Source organism: Dipodomys merriami, unplaced genomic scaffold (genome assembly GCF_024711535.1).
Source record: "Dipodomys merriami isolate MVZ:Mamm:240054 unplaced genomic scaffold, mDipMer1.0.p SCAF_15, whole genome shotgun sequence".
Taxonomy (NCBI): domain Eukaryota; kingdom Metazoa; phylum Chordata; class Mammalia; order Rodentia; family Heteromyidae; genus Dipodomys; species Dipodomys merriami.
Window position 1 is genome coordinate 8,609,279 of NW_027202826.1, and position 9,885 is coordinate 8,619,163.

Consider the following 9,885-nt stretch of genomic DNA (forward strand, 5'->3'; position numbering starts at 1 on the left):
CCTTGGTAGCCATCCTAACAGAGTTAATCCTGATGACTCATGTTGGCGCTGTGTGGCTATAATAAGTAATTCCAAGGGAATCCTAATGTAATTCAGTAATCATTAAAGTCCACTAACCAGAAAAACATTCTGGCAATGTCAGAATGCAGAGGTTAGTTGCCTATCATGGCTCAAAACAATGCGAGGTGGAAATGCAGAGAAGTACCTGTGTCGGTCTTAGAATTGTGAGGACAAAAGAAGCAGGGTTATTTTAGTGCTCCTTTCAGAAGTTTCATGAGTTGATTACCCCTGAGGAAAATAATGATGATAACAGATACATTTATCGACCACTTGTATGACTCAATGCATTATAGAATTATCTTAATGAATTTTTAGAGCAACCATGAGACATGTGTTTCATTTCATGAAACACAGAAAAATGAGGCTCAGAGGTTGATCGATGCCCCCCCATTTCTGCTCTCGGTCAGGAAGAGTTAATGTCACAAACCAGACCTGAGTCTAAAGTCCTCCTTTGTTCCAGACAGCTGTAGTGAAGAGCAGGCTTGCCTCATGTGTATCTATCCTGCATTCTGAAAACTTTATGCTTCAAAATGTTTGGGACATTTCTTCCTGTAGCGATTGCTGTTTTCTTCTAAACTCATCTTTGTCCCGATCTGGAAGAATAAGAGGCAAACTCAGAGTTACAATTTTAAAAACAAGAAAAGAAGTAGCCTCCTAGAGCTGTCCACTAAAACTGAAACGCCATGCTACCAATTTTTTCCCCCCACTTCTTACTGAAAGAGTAAATTGTCTTTTAAGATCTCTGGGGAGAGTGAGTGGTGATGCTGGAAGCGTCGACTTGGGGTGGAGACTTTGAATGGACGTAAGCCTTTAAGACTGATGCCATCCTTCCTAAAACACTTGAGGGTAGAAGCTGAGTTTTCTCTGCCCTATTTGCCAAGTATCTAAACCAGTGCCTTTCACACTGCTTTTGGATGAGCATTGTTTGATTAGTGAGTAGAATAATGACGCTCTTCAGGTCAGTTCATGAGGGCAGCATATTTTTGGAAGAGAATAAAAAGGAGCATTTGAAAATCCTGGGTGATTGTATGAGGGACGAGAGTCACCAGTGGGACTTGAGGCCTGGGAAGAAGGAGGTAAATACAGATTGGAAGTGTAAGATCAGAGAATAGTTTAATATTGGAAAAGGAAAACATTCCCAGTGATCTTGTAAAAATTATTTAAAATAGATCTAAGCTCTTGTCTGTAAAGTGAGAGCTGAAAATTCCATCCATCCATCCATCCATCCATCCATCCATCCATCCACTCACCCATCTATACAGTTACTTAGAGAGTAATTGGATACATGGATGAGTTAGACTAAACACAGAAAGCATTAACAGCTAATAATGATTTTTAAAAGAAATCTAAATTTTACCACATCTCTATGATGATGTCCATTAAACAAATTAACTAATGTTTAAGAATGACTAACTTTCGTGAGATCACATAAGTAATAAGTATGGTGATCTTGTCTAGTCTTCTCTACTACCACATTACATGGGTTATTTGGAGCCTGAAAACTTCAAACCCTCATGACTAAGAGAAGATCTGGCTTTGTAGTGCACTCAGTTCACCACATCCATTCCTTTATTAAGGCTATTTAAACAGGTGGAAGTTACTGGTAGTCATTTTCAATTTCAGAGTTTGCAGGCTATGATTGCATGGCTGTGCATTCTTCCCTTGAGTGACCTAAGTACATGCCAGGTAGAAGCAGGTTTAGACATTGGCAAGAAACTGCCTCATTACCAGATCCCTATTATGAGAACGCCGCTCCTTGCTTGCCAAGGCATCAGTCGCTCCATTGCTTTATTTGAGGAAGTTTAGCTTAATTTTTCATTATGACAGGTTTTCATCTCCAATTCCTTATTTAGAGCAATGGTTCTTAAACCTTTTTCCTTCTATAATTCCTGTGAGTGTTTCCACAACCTTCAAACATGCCACGAACCACTTTGCTATCAAAATAAAAGTAAAGAGGAATAACTCAGCTTTTTGGGTAGAGGTGGGGAGGAGCAAATCATTTTTTTTTCTTTGAGGAAAGGAAGAAAGCAGTGACATTGGGGAAAGGTGAGAGGGGAGGGAATCCTGGATGAGCAGCCATTAGGCGCCAGAGAAGAGGCTTGTTGTGAATCTAAAGTGTCTTCTCTCAGTAGATGAGAAGAGCAGCAATGCTGGCCTGTGACTCCTTTGGGATATTCCTGGGGAAACATGGCCGCCTCTTTGAGAAATACTGATTTGCAAGAAGTAATTTTGTCTCCTTTGTCCCCAATCTCTGTCTTCCATCTCCGAAGCTCTCCATTTCCCCTGTACTCTTTCCTTTTCTCTTCCTTCTCTGTCTTCTTTCTCCAGCCCTCCTCTCCCTCTGACCCAGAAAGCCTTCCTCTGAAATTCCACTCTGCCTTTCACACCGATTATAAGTGAGCAGCAGTGGGATTGTGGCCTTTTCCTGGTATGCAAATCTTAGTTCCCAGCCAATCTGAGCTGGCTTTCTTTTTATTCCTACCTGGTTTCCCTGAATGGATCCACTGGCAGCTGTTTTTCTCTTCAACTTCCTCCTTCAGTTTCAGCGAAAATAAACTACTTCCTGACTTCAGTGCCTGGTTGTCGAGTGATGTTATCCGGAGAGAAAAGTTTAGCTGAAGATTGAGAGCAAGGGAACGCTCAGCATTGCTTGCCAGTTGGGTAACACTCCTTTGGCACTTTGTGATGAAAGACTCCGGACTTTGCAGGGGATCTGGCTTAAACGTGGCCCTCATATCAAGACTGTGTGGCCACTGAAGGGTGAATTGTGTGTTTCAGGCTCGCCTCCTGCCCTGGTTCATTCCAGCGGTCTCACTGATGTCTGCTTCTCTTCTGGTCCTTTAGGCTGTTGTGATCGATCCCTGAGATTTCTGTCATCACTTTCTCCATTGTTTCCTATGCAGGGTGGAGCAACAGACTCATGTTCAATGACTCTATCTTATAGTGAATCAACATTACATACATTTTATGTGGTTCTGTGCTTTTATGCAGTGGGAAGTTGTTTTTTCCTGCTTATCTAAAAAACGCTGCGGATTGGCCATACCTTCTATTTCTATCTGCTTGAATTGACCTCTTGGAAAGAGGGTTATTCGCCACTCCTCTCTCCTTGAACAGTGAGAACTGACTGTCTCAGTTCTCCATCGAAGAGAACAAGACCTATGAGTTGTTGTTTTCTCTGTCTGACTCATTTTGCAATCGGAAATTGGAGACTACTGACAAATTTGTGTAACTTTTAAGTCCTGGATCAGCCTGGCCTGGCTGTGTCTTGGGCTTTGTGGTTCACTCTGTTAGTACTGTGCCTCTTTCACTCTCCAACTGAGTCTCAATTTGGTTAATGAAGTTGTGATCCTCTACCTAATGAGAGTTTTGATACACAAATCAGCCTCTATCAAACTGTCTTTTAAGGATGAAGGGTTTATTTACCTGGGTTTTATTTTTGTCAGTAGTTTCCAATCCTTTTCTACTTAGAGCTTTACTAAGATTTTAAGATGCTGGCATGTAGAATAATGGTAGTGATAATCATTTATTTATTTACCGGTTCAAGTACGTTTATTAATGATTGATTTCTTTCAACTTGGTGTTACATGGTTTATATCTGTTACCTCACTTGATAATTATAAAATATGGTAAACTGGATACCAGTGTTATTCTCATCTCACAGATGACAAATCTGAGATGCATGGATATAGCCCCTTGCAAGAGCGAGAAATTTAGCCTATGTGTGACTCCAAAGGCTAACATTCAAACTATTACCCTGAAATCTATGTCCCTTCTTTCATGCTTTCTACCAGGGCCAGTGTCTTCCACAGCTTTCTAACCCCTCAATTCTCCTCCAAGTGAAGTAGAGTATTAAGCATGATGAGCATAGAGAAGCATTATATATAACTTGTTGGAAACTTCTAGTCTCCATGCATAGTTGTGTCTATAGCTCCAAGAATATTTGTAGAGGCTATAAAATATTCAGCTTAAAATCTCAACCTTTGTTCTAGTATAGACTAACATTCCAGAAGGTTTATATCTTACTCTTCTTCCATATGTTGTAAAATGGCTTGCATTATTTAAAGTCAGTAACTTGGACAGCATGTTTTACAACTTCTAACATTTTGCATTAATTAAAGCTAGGCTTACCTTTTACTATTCAAGTAGACGTCTGGTTAAAAAAAAAAGATACCTAAGGTAATCAACACAGCTAAAAATTTGTTACAAAGTTAGACATGCATTTGTAGATATCCATATACAGCAGAGGCAAAAGAATAGTACCTCCACTTTATAGTATGGGCCAGAAGTGCTAGAAAGTGGGCTGAGGTTTAAACTGAAAAAATATCTCTGAAGTTCTATGGAAGAAGTTCCACACATGGAAAATCAAACCAAAAGAACATGGCCACCATGGAAATCCAAGTAGTTATTTAGCACTCAGGCTGATGGACTCTTATTTGGCATTAAGAATTCAGTCATTACTGAATGTGAATTCTGCCTTCAGGGAAGCAGGATAGTGGAGAGTGTGAAATACCAAATCAAATCAATGTGTTGTTGAACATTTTGCAATGTTTGAGGCAGTCTGTATGGAAAAGGGAATGGAGGAAACTTTCTGAACTCAAAGCTTTGAGCAACAATGAAAGAGATGGAGGGCGTTTGTGGACTGAAGGAATGTAGCCATACTTGGAAGTTAGAACAGGCCCTTAGATAGCGGTGGCTCACAAATGGAAGCTCAGGGATGGGGGAGCTGGGATAATGCAGGGAACACAGATGAACAGTCTCTAGTTCATCTGTTTTGGGGAGCAATTGGGGAGTCATTGAGGCTAGTAATAACGTGGGGAGCTGTGACAAGATCTACATGGTTAGTATGAAACATTTCGCTTGTATGGCTTTGAGGATTCTGAAGGTGTTAGAAGACAAAACGAAGATACGACTTAAACAGACCTAGATTAAGAGCTTCTTGTCAGGGCTATTTCTGAAGGAGAATATAGGAGCAAGATGAATCTGGAAGTGCCAGCGATGAACAAATAAGCTGTGGTGTAGACTTCATATAAGTCAGCACAGATCTAGCTCTTCTTTTTACAGAGGTGAAATAGAAAGCAGATTTTTCTTCCATTCAGCCAAACCAAACAGTAATAAAATTGGCCAGCGTGAATACCGAAATAAATCATCCCAAACATGATTAATGTGTACATGTAAGAAGGCTTTTGAGGGCGGGTCCAAAGTATATTTTTCCACTATCACATAAACTCTGTAACATTTCCATAATTTAGGAATCTTAGAATAAGAAAAAAAATCCAACTCTAAATTTTGACTCATATAAGAAGCAGTCATTACAGATGTATTTGGTAAGAAACAAAATAAGTCATCTGGAAATGAAAAGAGACGTGTATAAATTAAAATAGAATTTAAATCTGCTTGTAATAATAATAATAATAATATACTCTCAATAGATGATTACTTTTAATACAGGACAGGTTTTGGGGCTTCTCAAAGGTCCATAAGTATAAATAGGCCTCTCACTGGAAGGCTGCTAAGATATTTGAAAATTTATTCACCAAAAGAAGGCCAGATTGTAAAGTTAAATTTTCCTTTGCTTTTCTCTCACTTATTTCTGTTCTTTCTTCTCTCACATCTATTCCCGGCCAGTTTCTCTCTCCCCCACGGTAGGTTTGTTTCCTCATTATCTCTTGTCCTTCTTGTGTCACACACCTTGGCTGATTTCCTTTCTCCTTTCTGTCTTCAAGAGCACATTTGAACCCTTGAAGTCTTTCTCTGAAGAGACTTCTTGCCTGGGCAAATGCCAATGGATGAGTAAGCTCCTAGTGTGTGAAGGTGGGCCCATTTGGCCCATCAATGGGCCCATTTGTGGGTCCTCTTGGGTGTTGTGTGTTTTCATGTTCAATGTCCAGACTATTTTTTGCCTGAGAGGGAATGTGCTCCTATGCTAGTCTTTAATAACATGGAGGAGTGTGGGCTGTGGAAGTCCAGCCTTCTCTCTGGGCCAGGACAGCCCTGTTGGAGGTAAACTGGAGTCAAGTTGGAGTTTGTGCAGATCCGCCCTTTCCTCTACTATAACCCCTTCTCCTTTCAGAGGTCTCACAGAAGAACAGAAACAGACATCACCACATATAAATCTGTGTCCAAGGGTCTGTGTCTAGGTTTCCTGATGTATTTTCTACAATTACTTACATTTTATACATGTTTTCTGAAGACCCAGTAACCACACTCTACTGAGGGAAAGGAGCCCTGTTGTAGTGATTGTACAAGCAAGGTGCTTCAAACTCTGAAGAGGACTCCTTATTGTCTACACAGTATGCAATTTGTCCTCAGAAATATAGGCTAACTGCCGTCTTCAACTCTGAGGTACTGCATTCCTCTACTGCAAAATGAACAACACTGAAAAACTTCCTGGTGAGGTTGTTGTGAAGTTCGAATAAAATAATGAAATTACTAAGTGCTTAGTGTATGCTTAATGCATAGTGATCATCCTCACTGAATCCATTGTGCAATGGCTGAAATAAATAACTTTAAGGACAAATTGGAGTGGAGTTATCGTTTATCTGTCCATTGAAGTATGACTTGGAACAAGTGCTTTACCTTTTACAATACCTTATTTACTTGTCTGAAGAACGAAATTCCTCAAAATAGGGAAATACAGTATGATTTAGGCCGGCACATGGGATTATAAGCAGCAAATATGTAACAAAGTATAGATTAATTAATTGGGTGTGAGGATGCAAGTCTTGAAATTAATGATTCAAATAAATATAGTATTTATTAATAGCAAATCTCAGCAAACATTGTATGTGAACATTTGCTAGAGTCGAGAGCCACTCATTAGGTGTTTAGTACAGTGAGTCTAGTTTTTACTGTGTTTCCACCTAATGGCAAATGGTTAGCTTTATGAATAGGGACATTAATGAGACTAAGTTTACTCATTTGATCTCAGTGTGGGTCAATGAACTTTGCTGTTTTATAATCACAGATTGGAGTCCTAATTTGTGGTCATTATGTGGATTTGTAATGTTCAAAATGAGAACATTAATGAAATTGGTCAGTATGAACACACTATTAAAAGTCAGTATGTTTTTGTGTGTGTGTATGTTTGTGTGTGTGTGTGTGTGTGTGTGTAATAACTCACTGATACAATGATTAGGGTATTAGTATACTTATGGAATGCACTAGTGTCCAAGAGGAGATGCTCACAGTGCATATATAGCTAAAGTGTGAAAACACTCAATTTCTGAAGGGAAAGATAGTCTGGTTTCTATTTTATCTCCTCTAAGGTCTTAATTCTAGATTTCTAAAATAAGAATGATAATATTGCATCTGCATATATTAAATCATATGATTTGTTTAAAGAGTAAAGAGGAGGAAACCCTTTGGGCTCTTTATAAGAAAGCAACAATACTAAGCTAAGTGGTCCAATTATATTTTTGATTTTCTTCATGCACTCCTTAAATACAGATTAACTGTAAAAACCTGGAAAGTATATTTTACTCTGGGATAGAAAATCACAGAGAAAATCATAGTTGATTTAAGAGTTGCTATATATATATGGCAAGGAATTCCTTGGTGTATAAATAGGAAGAAATAGCAGGCTGGAAAGGGCTGTTCTGCCACTATCATCCTTGATGTTTTTATTATTCTTTCACATATATCAAGTGTCACCTTTCACATTCCACTCATTAGGTTTCTCTTCTATAAAATATTTCATTTTTCCAACCTGCCTCTTTCTGATTAAATTAGTCCTTGATCTTTATTATTTGACTCCTCTACTTCCTATTTTGGAATAACATTGATTGCTCTTTCTGTGTTCCAAAAGTTTTCACACCAAAATATCCCGTGTGTGAGTAATTAGGAGGCCATCTTTGCTTTTAGAAATGTCCCAATGTTGACCTTTTCTATTGGATTTTTTCAGTGCCTGTCTTTACCTCTCAAAGAATACTTAGACTGGGGGATATCTGGAATTTCTTTTTCTAGACTGATGAAAATACAGCCTACAATATTAATTAATGTTATCATGAAGAAGTAATTTAAAATTTTAGGGAAGATCATTTAATGAAATCATAGTATGCCAAAGTAAGAAACATTAAACATTAAAAGGCAAGTTACCAAAACGTGCTTAAGCAATATATCAATTCTATGGATATAAATGGACTACTGAGCAGAACTTCCACTAAAAACCTTTACTATTTAACCACCTCTTGCTTACCTAGTTCATATAAATATTCATCTTGTGATATGACTTGTTCAATTGATGATCATATATCAGTTGTACAGTATTGATTTCATTGGGACATATTTATATACACATACCACACACTTCCCTTATGTTCAGCCCTCATTACTTTCTCTTATCTCTGTTTCCATGTCCCCTCTCTCCTTATATTCCTTTCTACTCCCTGCCTGCTGTGATGAACATAGGTATCTGTATTGCATGCTGATTTTTGATTTCTTTGCTTATATAGCAGAAGTATGGCTAGGACACATGGATGGTTCTGTTTTTAGATTTTTGAGGAATCTCCATGCTCCTTTCCAGAGGACCTGGATTTATTTACGTCCCTACCAGCAATGAATAAATGTTGTTTATTCCTCCTGAAACTACAAGTTTTATCCATTTGTCCATTTGTTAACTTGATTTTTTGTTTTTTAATGTCTAATTTCTTGACTTCTTTGTGCATTCTAGCTATAAATCCCCGGTCAGATAAATAGCTGGTAGAGCTTTTCTCTCATTTGGTAGGCTATCTTGTCTTTCTGTTAATTGTGTCCTTTGCTGTACAGAATTTTTAATTTGGTGTCATCTCATTTGTCAGTTCTTGCTACCAGAGAAATCTGGAATTTTAGTTCTCCTAAATGCAATTGGTACAAACAAGGCCATAAACAACAAATAGTTTATTGAGCTTTCATACTTTAACAAATATTTTTTTCTTATGAAATGCAGAGAAATATAAAAGGAAATATAAAAAGAATTTGGGAAATGAAACACTTTAATATTTCTCTTAAGCGGAAGAGCTCCCAATTAAGAAAATATATGAAGAAACTGACAATTTGTGTGCTAGAATTTCTCTTATGTTTTCTTTTTAAATTGTGTGCATCATTCTGCTCTCTGTCACTATAACATCTACCTGACACAAGTAAAATTGTAAAGAGAAAAGGTTTGTTGTTGGCTTACAATCTTGGAGATTTCCATCCTTGATCTATTGACTCCATTGCTTTGGTTCTATGATAAGGCCTTACTATTTCTATAAGGCATAATACTTCCTAGTGGAAGTGCATGGAACAGTGAAACTGCTCACAGCATGTCTGGGAAGCAAAAGACAAAAAGAAGAAGGACTCAGGGTTCCACACTTCCCTTTGAGGTTCCACCCCACCCCCATGATCTAAGGACACCCCACTAGGTTCCATCTCCTACAGTTTCTACCACCTTGCCTTAAACCATGGGCCTTTAGGATAAACAAACTACAGCAGTAAGTACTGTCCTGGAGCCTAGGAGAACATAGGTGAATCTTAAATTGAAATAGCTGCCATTTTCAGATGCTTGTGCTTCTGTTGGGTGTGGCCACAGTCCTAGCAGACTGATAATTTTTTGAAAGATAAAGATAATGGCTTTCTCTACTGCTGCATCTTTGGAAAGTCAAGTGTCCAGTAGGACAAGAAATGACTTTATCCATCATTCTCATTGTTTCAGAAAGTCCAGTGAATGATGAAAAACCCTAGTAAAATACATCACAAAGGGGAAAACAAAGTATTTTTGCCAGTCTCCTTTTGATTATATTTATTACCAACACAAAGTTTTTAAAAAAAATATTTAGAGATACACACTTACTGTCTTAGTTTAGAAGT